Here is a 12,733-nt window from a genome sequence, read left to right on the forward strand (position 1 = left end):
ATACCTTAATCAAATACTTTGACCAAATACTGGCAAAACTAACAACATTCCCATCAGCTTCAGCTATACTTTGTGTTAAGTGCTAATTAGAAAATGTTAGCATACTAACACACTAAACAAATATAGTTAATATAGTAAACATTGCTGCTATACATCAGCATGTTAGCATTGTCACTGGGAGCATATGAGCATGCTAACATTAGCATTTAGCGAAAAGCACCACTGTGCCTAAGTACAGCCTCACAGAGCTGATAGCATAGCTCCTAAATTTGTATTAACAAATATGAAATAGTTCAGATTGAAAGATTGAAAGTGCATTATTTGCCTTGGAAACAGCACACGAGCCATTTAGTAGCTGTTGTGGAGTTTTCAACTGCATCACACAGTTTTCATTGAATTGTTTTCCTGAGCACTTCAAGGACTTCTCATCCCTATTGGCTGAAACGTTGAGATTGAAAGTTCATTGATTACCTTGGAAACAGTAGTTGGCAAAACAATCTCACCACAGGGTTAATTTAGCAGCTGTTCTGGAGCTTTTGATTGTATCATGATCTTCAGCAGATAGAGCTTAATTTTAATTTAAAATCATTTCAAAAGTTCCACATAGTTGCTGAAGCAAAATTCAGGATAAACCAAGGTCACATTCACCCTCGAACAGATTAAAGACTCAAACAGATTAAAAGTCTTCTATCCCCTCATTTACAACCACTGAAAATGTATCTTTTCAAAAACCTCTCAAAGTGGAAAAACTTGAAAAGACTGGATTTGTGTCGTAGTGTCAACTGGGGGAAAGTCAGCTTTTCAAAACTTCTGAAGTTTGTGATGTAATCTGGTGTTTGGCATGAAACTTTTACATAAAACATTCAAGGTTAACTCTTTTGCAAACTCGAATTAGACATTTGTTTTACTAAAGAGACAAACCAGTTTCACCAAATCACCATTATTTGTGTACCACCTGTTCTGCTTTATCACTATAAATAGATCATGTCTAGGTGTTTCATTTAATTTTGTATTCACGACAGGAAATATGTTTTGATCGTTATTTTCAACAGCAACGTTTTCAAAAACATGCAGTATTAATATTTGACTCATGTCAAGACTACACAAAACTTGGTATGCCTCTTTTAGAAGATGTTTTGACAGCCATCAGGAGCTACAAGTAAATTGATCCCACTGGAGTTTCACATATACTCTCTGTGTTCAAACGGGATGGTAGCTTGTCAGTAATTGGTTATCATAATGAATTTTAGGCACCAATAGTTCCTTTGTCTTTTAAATTAGCAAAAAAAAGCTCACAGTATCAGTTAATGAGGGAGATATATGATGATAAAAGACAGACCTGGAGAACAATAATGAGGATTTTGAGAACCTCTAAAGAAGCAGCGTTGATAAATGTTTACTTTAATTACACCACACATGGTTGTTTGTCCTCCTGGATCTTTAAGGTAACTCCATCCAGCTTGTGTATGCTATAGGCTGGACAGAAGCACCACATCCTCACAGTGGATCTCCACTTTTAGAGGTGATTATACTATTTCACAATGAATTCTGCTCTGAGCAACAAATTAACAGTGGGGTAGGTCTATGCCAGTTGCATATTAACCAGCTGTTTGGATCCAATCGCAACTGTGGCTGTGTCCATCCACACTCTGATAAGGAGGAGAAATTATAAAACAGAACACACCAGACTTTTAAAGACAAATAATCATCATGGAAATAGGATTTACTTTCTCATTGTACAGCTGTGTCCCGAGTCATTTATTCAAATGAATATCCTCACTGTTTTTACCTGTTGTGGTAAGTGCTGTCCATATACATGTACTTTTTTTTTCAATTTATTACATACCCTGAATATAGAAAATGTTATGGAGCACCTTTCATGACATCCACTGATGAGGTGAAGCAAGGTAAAAGCTATTATCCTTAATTGATTTCACTCTCTGAATCTATATCACTCACACAGGAGGAGACAGATAAGGAGCAGCAGACGAGTGGGAGAAGGATTCACAAGATAATAAATAGACATGGACTGTGCCAAAAGAAGGTTTCAGGTAAATACGAGGAATTACTACACATTCACAGAATATCATTTTGATCACTGATTATTACTGAGCAGTGTTGGCGGTGTACAGTGGTGTATGTGAGAGTGTGAGTGTGAAATGATCCCTGAGAGGCCGGCAGACCGAGCCAGTGACCTAATTATGATGAATCAGGGCTGGGAAAAGCTGTCTGGCCACCAGCCTTTTCTAAGTGGTTTTACACTCCGCAGCAACAGCATGAACAGATTCAACAAAGCAGCAAAACACAACAGAGATGCTCTGAGATCCACAGAGGCGCTAGGTACGTCGCTTAACACATATTGTTGTATGAGCTGGAAATGGACAGAGGGGGACTGTTGAATGTTTAAAATACAATGAATAAGACAGGATGGCATATTTTTTGACTTTTTTAAATGACCACTTTGACATTTTGGGAACTATGCTTATTTGCTTTCTTGCCGAGAATTAGATGAGAAGATCACTAGAACTCTCATGTCTGTACAGTAAATATAAGACTACATCCAGCAACCAGTTAGCTTAGCTTAGCATAAAGACTGGAAACAGGGGGAACAGCTAGCCTGACTCTGTCCCATGGTCACCAACAAAACAGAATCACTAAAGCTCAATAAATACGTTATGTCATGGGAGTTTTGTCCTGGATTATTTTGTGGCCGGGCACAGGGACTTTCTGTAGTCTCCGCTGGTTGCCTAGCAACCTCATGGTGACAAGGCTCTGCTCCTGGCCAAGACAGAGTCCAGGACACAACCCCTTGTAAAACCACAACTCATTATCATACTTTGGTTTTTGTACAGATTAAAGAAACGAGATATAACATAATATATATGTTAATTAGTGAGCTTTAGAGGTGCTGGTAAGCAGATTTCTTCAACTTTTTAAACAGAGCCTTAGGTTATCAGCTTCCCCTGTTTCCAGTCTTAATGCTAAGCTAAACTAACCAGCTTATATTTAGCAGACAGACATGAGACTGGTACCAATCTTCTTAACTAACTTAACATCTAATGTCAAACTATTCCATTAAGGCACAAAACTGACTGGATCTAAATTGTGTGAGCTTGTCATAGAAATATGCGTATCCCTGTAGAGTCCCAGGTACCTGGACATCAAAGAGCAGCTGTTCGGGGACACACACATTACTGCATGACCTCTCTTAACTTATGGGTAAATAGTGAAACAGAATACTCTGGGGGCTTGAGAAAGGCTCGCCCTGTAGTTTGGCATGACATTGGGCCTCCGAGTGATATTAGGCACCGTCCACAACATATTTAAGACTTGAATATGTTGCTTTGAGGAATTTTTGGGATTTCTCAGATGGATGTGTTAGCCCCAAACCATGAAAGGGTATGAAATCACTCTACAATATCCACTGAGACACATTCTGCAAAGAGCCAGTGGCAGCTAGGGCATCTCTAGAGATAGTTTGGATTTTTTCTTCCGTCTGTCTAGTGGTTATCTGATCATCAGTCAAGGGAAAAGGTGAGTATGGAGCACGAACAAAAGGTGCTTGAATAAACTAGCTCCCGGCCACATTATTCAGACTCTGGGTATTGTACTCTGCTGACAAGCCTCAACAGGATGTGAACCTCCAGAGAAGCTTCTCTGGGGATGGGTAGGACTCCTTTGCTCGACAAGGATCTCAGCAGATTGAGAAAATAAAAGTTATGTAGATAATATGCATATTTACTGCCGCATGATGCATATCGAAGTAGCAAATCGCAAATGTTGTACTACACAAAATGTCACAACTAGAAAAATAGAAACACCTGTAAGATATTATGCAATGCAACACAGCAGCCCTGCAGGAAATACTACTTGACATAACATGTTCTGTTTTTTTCAGACTCCATTAGTTGTTTCTGTGTTGACTTAGTTCTGTGGTACATTTAGAGGCTGCACTTTATTTTGTTTTGGGCTGCATTATATATAAAGACGCAATTTTGTCCACTTCATTGTAGGAGCCATAACTTTAGACACGTCCTACAACACAATGCAATCAGCACAACAAAAGTTGAATCAACACTGTTGACACCATGTAAACAGCAATTAAAAATGAATTAAATTATATTACAAAATACAGGCATTTGTATTTTTCTTATTAATCATTTTGTATTTCCTGAGGTCTATTTTCTGAGGTGATTTTACTTTTTAAAGAATGAACTCATTAAAAAGTGCTAATGGGAATTTCTTTGGAATGTTAATATGGTCTATTTTAAAATGTTCTTTAAATCTGTGGTCCTTTAAAAAAAAGCTACGTATAAATAATGTTTACTTGGGACACCACATCACACGTCACATGCGTCAACAAGTTCAACCAAAACAACCTCTATTTATGGACCTGAAAAGGTAAAATCATCCAGTAATTCAAGAGTAATAAAGACGAGTTAAAAAAAAAGAAGAAATATTTTCTTTCTGTCTTTTCTATCCTGTTAATCAGCTCTTGACCCCTAGATTTGTTTTGCAATGCCCAAATTAGGAACCACTGCTTTAAATAACAATAGTTATTTCAGATTTTTTTCCCTACAATATTGGAGACATTGTTTCATCGGTTAATTCGTCTGACACAGAGAAAAATGTCATCACAGCTATGGGCCATGCAATATGATTTATAGGTATTCACGGTTTCAAGAGGATGAATCTATCAAAAGCCATCACATCAAAATTTATTTAGATACTGAAAAACTAAAGGTCCCTCTAGTACTTCCATCAGGCCAAAATATCAGTTTGTACTCCAGAAATATAAACATTTAACGGGCAGAATTACATGAAATTTATGGAGCATATTCATGCTCCCCAAAGGATGAACCCATCCATTCTGGACTCAAGGTGAGGACCTCCAAAATGTCAACTTTGTTCTTTAGATATCTGATAGCTGGATTCCCATAAGATTTCTTGTGATATTTGTGGTTTCTAAAGGATGAACCCCTGATTGTAGCGACCTTGACCTGTCCTCTTGCCAAAATGTCCATGTGTACATGTATCACTAAACTTTATAAACATATCACTATGGGATTTACTAAACACTTTCACTTTCAGTTTCCAGTTGAGTTACTCATTCAGTGTTTGTGCTTAATGTCCCCTGTTATCAGTTTGATGAGCCAAGAAGCCAAGCCTTTGAACAGTCTGAACCAGCGCCAAAGTTACAAAACGTCTATTACACAATTAAGTATTCTGTTGATGGATATGATGCTTTTATTTAAAGAAAATAGTGCTCTTGTTTGAATTTGAACTATTTTTGTGCAAGTTCTGCAAAGTAACTCTAGTTGTAGTGTGATATTTTGGTGCTCTTTCTCACAAAATAATGAATCCAGTGTGTTGCAGCCCAGCGAGACACATTTCAATAGGACATGCACCATGTAATACCATCTGCATACATAACCAAAATGGCAGAACATCATCAGTCATTTTTAAAAAAGAATTTCAGTATGACTAGTTTTTTTGGCTCAAATCGAATCTCTCTGCAATCACTGGAACAGAATAGATACAACTATGTCTACAACAGTAGCCAACAAAACTGTCCACAGTGAAGTGAAAACTCCTCTGGGACTGCTGGCTTTTATTTATGTCGAACAGAACTTGCTATTGCTATTTCCCTGTTTTTCAAGAGGAGTCGGAAATATTTCAGCACTCTAACATTTCAAACACAACCCACCAGGCAGCTGAATACTTGTATGGAGTGATATTTTGCAATTACGAGTCTTATAAACACTGCATCAATATTACAATCCCCCTCTGAGAAACAGATTGTTTGTCTTTCCAAGCTAGTAGTCACAGTCTTCCCTGCCACAAATATCTCCTGCCATTGGTGCATTCCTCTGCCTTCACCACAGCCTTTGAGTTTTTGCGGAGATGGCCTGGTCTGCACTGATGCTTTCATTCCAGTGGACTGATCACAGGAGACCTGATCCAGCTGTGTCATGAGTCGCAAAGAAAACCGCGTCTGATAAGAGACCAGGAAGACACTGAGTGATGTGGGATAAGGCGTGACTTTAAAGGCAACAAGCAGCATTTGGATTGTATTAGGAGATAATGCTAATGACGTCCAGATTAACACTAATTTAAGCCTCTGTGTTTGAAGTAGCACTAAAAAGAACCCTCTGGCTTGAGATCACTGATGATAGCGTCAACATGAGACATGCCACTGAGCATAGGAATGATATGAATCGAGGGCCTGTATAGAGACAGACACGTCATCATCCCACAACAGTAGTGTTAGTTGCCACAGACAGCTGGAATGTTCCACTGGGATGACAGAAGGTGTGTCCAATCACACAACAACATCCCCCCACCTCTCTCAACACCACCCTTCCCCATCAACATGCCTCCTGGTTGAACCCCCCGCCAGCTCTAATCCCCCGGTCTGAGCTAACCGGTCAGTCGAGACAAATGGCGAGGAGCTGCCTGGTAGTGAAGACGCAGCAGGTGCTGTGCTGTCAAAAGCCACTTCACACCTCCTCTCTCTCTCTCTCACACCACAGCCACTATCGCCCCCCACGAGCCCCGGCCACCCTCTCCGCGGGAGGGGAGAGGGGGGACTCTCCAGGGTCTGCTTTGTTATCAGCATGCTCCAGCTTTGAAGTGAGCAGGGCCAGAATCTGGACTGTGTTTACTTGAAGGCATCTCCCTTGTTGTGTGTGTCAGCCCAAGGTAATTACAGCTCAGCGAGTAGCCCTGACCGTGATGACACGGTGGGGTAGGTGTGGAGAAGTAGGCAGGGCCCAGAGTACATCAGCGTCTGGAGCTGCTCTTACTCACTAGGATGTGGTGTAGACAAGGGAGCTCCCAAAGGGGGTCTGCTTGCATGGGCATGATTTGTTAAAATAAGCAACGACCATGGCCAATAATGTCCTATAATTGTATTGTTATCATGAAGCGCAGGCCCATTGTGCTTTTTTCTCAGTGGGGTGTCACATCAAAGACTTGTAAAGCAGAGCAGTACATTTGGAAATACAATTTTAGTTGCATAATTCAAAGTGACGTGTATGTTTAAGTTGTTATTCAATGTGTGGTAATGCATTTTCTATTCATTCTGGTTCAGGAGTTTGATAAAGAACCAGTGACTTAAGACATGAAATCTCTGTTTTATGAACTGTCTGAGTTTGAGGTGAAGTTTGCAAATGTCATTACTTCTTTAAGCTGTGAGTTAAAGAAATACTTCCATTTTGCTTTCTTATAGATAATTAGATGAGAAGATTGGCATCACTCTCTTGTTTGTATGGTAAATATGAAGCTACAGCTGGTTAGCTTAGCTTAGCATAAAGACTGGAAACAGAGGGCAACAGCTAGCCTGGCTCTGTCCAAAGGTAACATAATCTGCATACCAGCATCTGAAAGGTTTCCTACTTAATATGTTATATTTTTTTTGTTTAAAATCAACGTGTAAAAATGACATGTTGTGGTTTAACAGTGGGGTTGTGTGCCATGTGAATTTCTTGACTGGAAGTTAGATCTTCTCATCATCTAACTCTCAGCAAGAAAGCAAATAAGTGTATTCCCCAAAATGTTGAAATATGCTTGTAAAGGATAAGATATATTTTTGTTACTGTCTCGCGATACTTTCCGACTTCAGCCCAGAAGAGGCAGAGGATGTAAATCTTTAAGAATAAGTCATGAATATATACTTTCATTTTTTCAAGTGATTTTGTAAAACAGCTGGGCACTGTAGTTTTTGGCAACAGAATCACTAACACCGGAGTAAATAGTGTAGTTGTTTGGGACTATTTTCAGTTGCGGATTAATACACATATGGTGCTTTGAAAATAAACTACAGTGCCCAGGTTATGTGTTTTTAATAATAACAATGGAAGTCTATGGCACAGATGAATAATCTACAGTATCAAGCTTTTACTAGTAGGATCCATTCATTGTTGGTTTTGGTCTTTTCGGCAGGGATTTGTTAACAATAAAAAAATATCACAAGACATATCCTTTAACACTTTATACATAATAGTTTCATAACATTTCTATTATATTTGGACATAGTCATGCGAATCTGAGTTCCAGCTGTCCATAAGAAATGTTCTCAATATGGAATTAGTTGCTGGTTTTTCATTGCCAATTACATTTCAGCAGCTGTACTTTTAATAGAGGACTCAAAAACAAGCCAAATCTAACAGCGTCATTGGTCACACATTGCACAAGCTCACTGGTGAGAGTTTGATAATGAGATTTCCTCTCCCTTCAGCTTGCTCAGTAGCCAAAACATTTTTTTTTGCAGAATACCAATTAACTACAGAAGCCTTCAGACTATATGAAAAAGCAACATATCAGTCAAGTCTAAATGTCAAAAAACTTGACGTTGGTTTTGTCATAGACCACGTTATACAATCTTCTTTTCTCCGGCTGATGCCAGTGTTAGCAGGAAGTCAAAGGTCAAATTCCACATAATGCTGCAGAAGCCTTGTAGAGAGCCAGCCTCGCAGATACCGGTGCATGGACTCTGTAATCTGGAACTAAAATGACGTTGGAGATTGGTGCATTGCAAAAGGCCAGACATCCCCCTGCAGGCCTGGTGCAGTTGTCAGAGAGGATGTGTAAGCTCTCTGTCAGAGTAATACCATGGAAAATAAGTCTTGCATCATCTGTAATATCCTGTGAGGTGTATTTTATAATGTGTGTGCATCATTTGAATGTATTACAGACTGACATGTTATGAAATCCTGTGCCCTTTGTGCTGACTGCAGATTCTCTTTTTTTGTTATTTTGCAGAAGCACATCTCAAAAACAAATCTAAGCACAATTAGTATATTTATCTTGTCACTCTCACTTTTAACTTGGTACAATTAATTTTGTCTGTTATCCAGATTTAATAGATAATAATAATAATTGCCCGTCGGCTTTGAACAGTACTGGAACAAATGTAAATCAATTCTCTTTAATGAATAAAAGCTATCATTAAAAAAACAACAACTAAACAACAGGATGAATTCCTACACAGAACAAGGTGAAGAATCACATATGGCAGAGAGTTAATGTGACAGTGAAAGTACACACACAGATTAGGGAGGATCTACAAAGTCTATCGCAATCTGATAAGGCTTCTGGTGTTTTCATTGGTGAGTGTCTCTGCTTTTATCTTCTACAACTGCTGAGCTTCTCTTATCATGTGCAGCACAGTCTGGAATTCCAGCCTCTGATAGTTGTCTCGTAATCTTTGGTTAACCAAGCAAAGAGTTAAATTTCCATGGGCCGTAAAATATTTCACAAACTGAAAAAGGTTGCCATGATGGATCTTCCTAGTAGAACGTTTAAATCTCAGTTGTTGTTGTTGTTGTTTTTTTACCAAACTTCTGAGCTAGAGGAGCAATATCTTCTATTTATGATCAACTGCAAAATGGATGGAAATGGAGCTTGGCTGTAACAGATGAGCAATGGGAAGAGGCTATGGAGGGAGTGCCTAGAGCTTCAGTTTTGTACTAGGCAAGGCCTGATGCAGGTCACAGCACTTCATTGCTTGTATTTCTCCACGGTTAAAGGAATGGTTCAACATTATGGGAAATATGCTTATTCACTTTCTTGCGGAGAATTAGATGAGAATATTGATTCCACTCTCGTGTATAGCAAATATAAAGCTACAGCCAGTTAGCCAAGCTTAACTTAAAAACTGGAAACAGGGGGAGTAACTAAATCTGCCTACAGGCACCGCTGAGGCTCACTAATTAATACATCATATGTCATTTGTTGAGATCTGCACAAAATCTTTCAAATTAAAAATTACACATTGTGGCTTTACAGGGGTTATCAGAATCAGAAACTGTCTATTGCCAAGTAACATACATTACAAGGAATTTGCCATGGTCTGATGGTGCTACATTTTTTTTAACATATAACATGTAATCTGACAGACAACAAGCATGTAAAAATATAAAGGTAAAAGACAAAAGATAATAAAAAAAATAATAATTATGTGCTAATAGGTGGATTTTGTTCTCTTTGGACTGAGGCAGGCTAGCTGTTTTCCCCTGCTAACGGGCCGCTGCTTCATATTAAACATACAGACATGAGAGTGGTTGTCGTCTGTACAGTTAATATAGCCTAAAACTACTGCCAACAGTCGGTTAGCTTAGCTTAGCACAAAGACAGCTCGTCTGGCTCTGTCCATAGGAAAAAAAATCTGCCTACCAGCACCAACCTGAAGCTCACTAATTAACAGGTTTTCAGTGGTAACTTGGCTTTACGTGGAGTTATGTGCTGGACTATTTCTCGGTCGGGAGCAGTTTTTGTACGGGTTAAACAAACAAGATATAACAAACTAGATGTAATGTGTAAATTAGTGAGCTTTAAAGTTACTGGCAGGCTGATTTTATTAACTGTGGACAGGCTAGCTGTATTCCCCTTTTTCCAGTCTTAATGCTAAGCTAAGCTAACTGGCTGCTTGCGGCAGATTCATATTTACCATACAGACATGAGAGAGGTATTGATCTTCTCATCTAACTCTCGGCAACAGAGGCTCTGCCAGTTGAAATAGACTTTGTGATGAGCAGCTTTATCATTATCTGCAAATACATCACATTGTAACACCTATGTCGATCTTTGAAGCAACCGCCCCACCCCCACCTTTTTTATTTCTGTGGTACTGTTATCTTCTGCTGTCTGTGTATTGCTGTGTTTTTATTTGATAAGAAAACCAATTAACAGAGTTTTAAAAATTGCCATAATAAATGCTGTCTGATGAAGCGCTACTGTGAAAATGTTTTGAAAGATTTCTTAGATTCTATTTCTCATCTCTCGCTGCAAAGTAAATCCACCGACATGAAGCCTGGAGGAATACAACTTGAGGGTGAGGTAAAGCTCCTCTGCCTTGATGCCAAGAGAAAGCAGAGGCAACGGTTGACCTTGTCCTTCTCTGCTGTTGGTCTGTGGGTTTGGGCCAGGGACAGGAACTCCCTGTACAGACACTGTGTCTGCGATTGCTGAAACTACTTCACAGTAGAACGCTTTGTTCACTGCCACCAAGGAAAACCTAGACAACAAAAACACACACATTCTGGAAAAATGAACACTTGAGAGGGGTCGTTTTCTCCTCAAAACCTCTTGCTTGGGTTTCAGCGGTAAATAATATTCCCATCAGACGAGAGGGAAATCATGCAGCTTTACAAAAATGCCTCGAGATAACAAGACCTGTTGTTATCAAACCATTAATCTAAATGTACAAGTTGTGAAGGGTTATGATGTCAAAAGAGAGCCCATAACCACATTGCGACCCAAGACTTAAGTTGTTTAACTGTGTGGGTGGAGGGGGTGGGGGGGGTGTGACTGGAGTGGAAGCCCATAACTCTCTCGAAATTAAACAGTTTAGAGGTTATGTGGTTATTTGTGTTACTTAGAAAAATCTTAACACAAGCCAGCCAATAAAAATAACAATGTAGAAATGTTATTTTTAGTTGGAAATCACATAGATAATTAGATTTTGAGCAGCTTATACATAAATATAACCCAATACTGGCATCTAAAGCTCAACGACTCTTGTGACAGTATATTTAAACGCAAGATGTTTTTCAACCGCACACTAATAAAAGATTAATGCTGCAGCAACAGTTGGTCCCTCTCAGCCAAGGAGCTACTTGGCGTTCGGCATTTTTCATTCACTTCCAATCCAGCTGACCAAATATCACTGGCAAATAGTGTCACTTCAATCACTGTGCCCCCAAAACTGATAGGTTATCCAATTATGTGCGTTGATGCATTTCCTGTGAAGCTGGAACATTGCTCATGACCTTTCCTTGATAGAAATGAAATTTTCTCCCCCTCAGGCTAAACAAAATCTCACAGCACTCCACCCTTTGAGTGAGTCATGCTGGGATAGTCAAACATGCCTACACAATAATGACTCTGCAGACATTACTCCTGGAGAAGAGCTGTTTAGAAATCAGCCACCGTGCTCGCCGCCGTGGCTCTGTCTGTATTGGCACGTCTCTGGGTTTTAGAGAGGTGTCGACTAGGGGTGGAAAGTCCTTCGCAGCTCTCCGCTTGGTGTCTCAGAGCAGGTTATCTCTCCCTGCAGTGAGCTGCCACGCGCCTATTGCACCTGATTGTCTCATCGGCACATTCCAGGTGAGAGGGCCCGACAAGCCAGGACAGAGCGCCCAGACAGTGATACACTTGTTCAGCAGCCGCAGGTGTAGCTGCCCTGTTTTTTTTCTGCACTCTCCCAGAGGTCTTGGAGGCGTCGTGGAGGAGCAAGAGTAATCTGAAGGCCAGGCGGGGAAAAATCAATGACAAATGACTTTGCTTTTTTTTCGTGAAGCACAGTAAGAAAAGAACAGCCATTTATATGTGTGGCCATCTTATTGACCTACATTCCTGTCCATCATTCAAAGTAGACTCAGGTGTAAAAAAAAAAATACAATAAAGTAATAGACTGAGTGGTGAAAACACCCGACGCAGGTCATTATAAGGAGGACTTTTTCAATATATACATTGATTCAGCCTCAGTCCCTCAACTGGGCCAAACACTGCGACTGTATTCAGTCTGGATATTGGCTGCAGTGGTATGAGAGTAGACTGTAAGGACAGGCAAATAAAGGGGAATAATATCGTAAAATGTATTTCAGTGCCACAAACTTTAGACTTTATAAGTTGCTTGGCACCTTGATCCATATTCTTCATATATGTTTGCTCTTTGAATGAAGGAATTAATTAAGTTTTCACATGTCTAATTCAATCTAGTCTTGAAACA

The sequence above is a fragment of the Enoplosus armatus genome, chromosome 14, assembly GCF_043641665.1.
Source record: "Enoplosus armatus isolate fEnoArm2 chromosome 14, fEnoArm2.hap1, whole genome shotgun sequence".
Lineage (NCBI taxonomy): Eukaryota > Metazoa > Chordata > Actinopteri > Centrarchiformes > Enoplosidae > Enoplosus > Enoplosus armatus.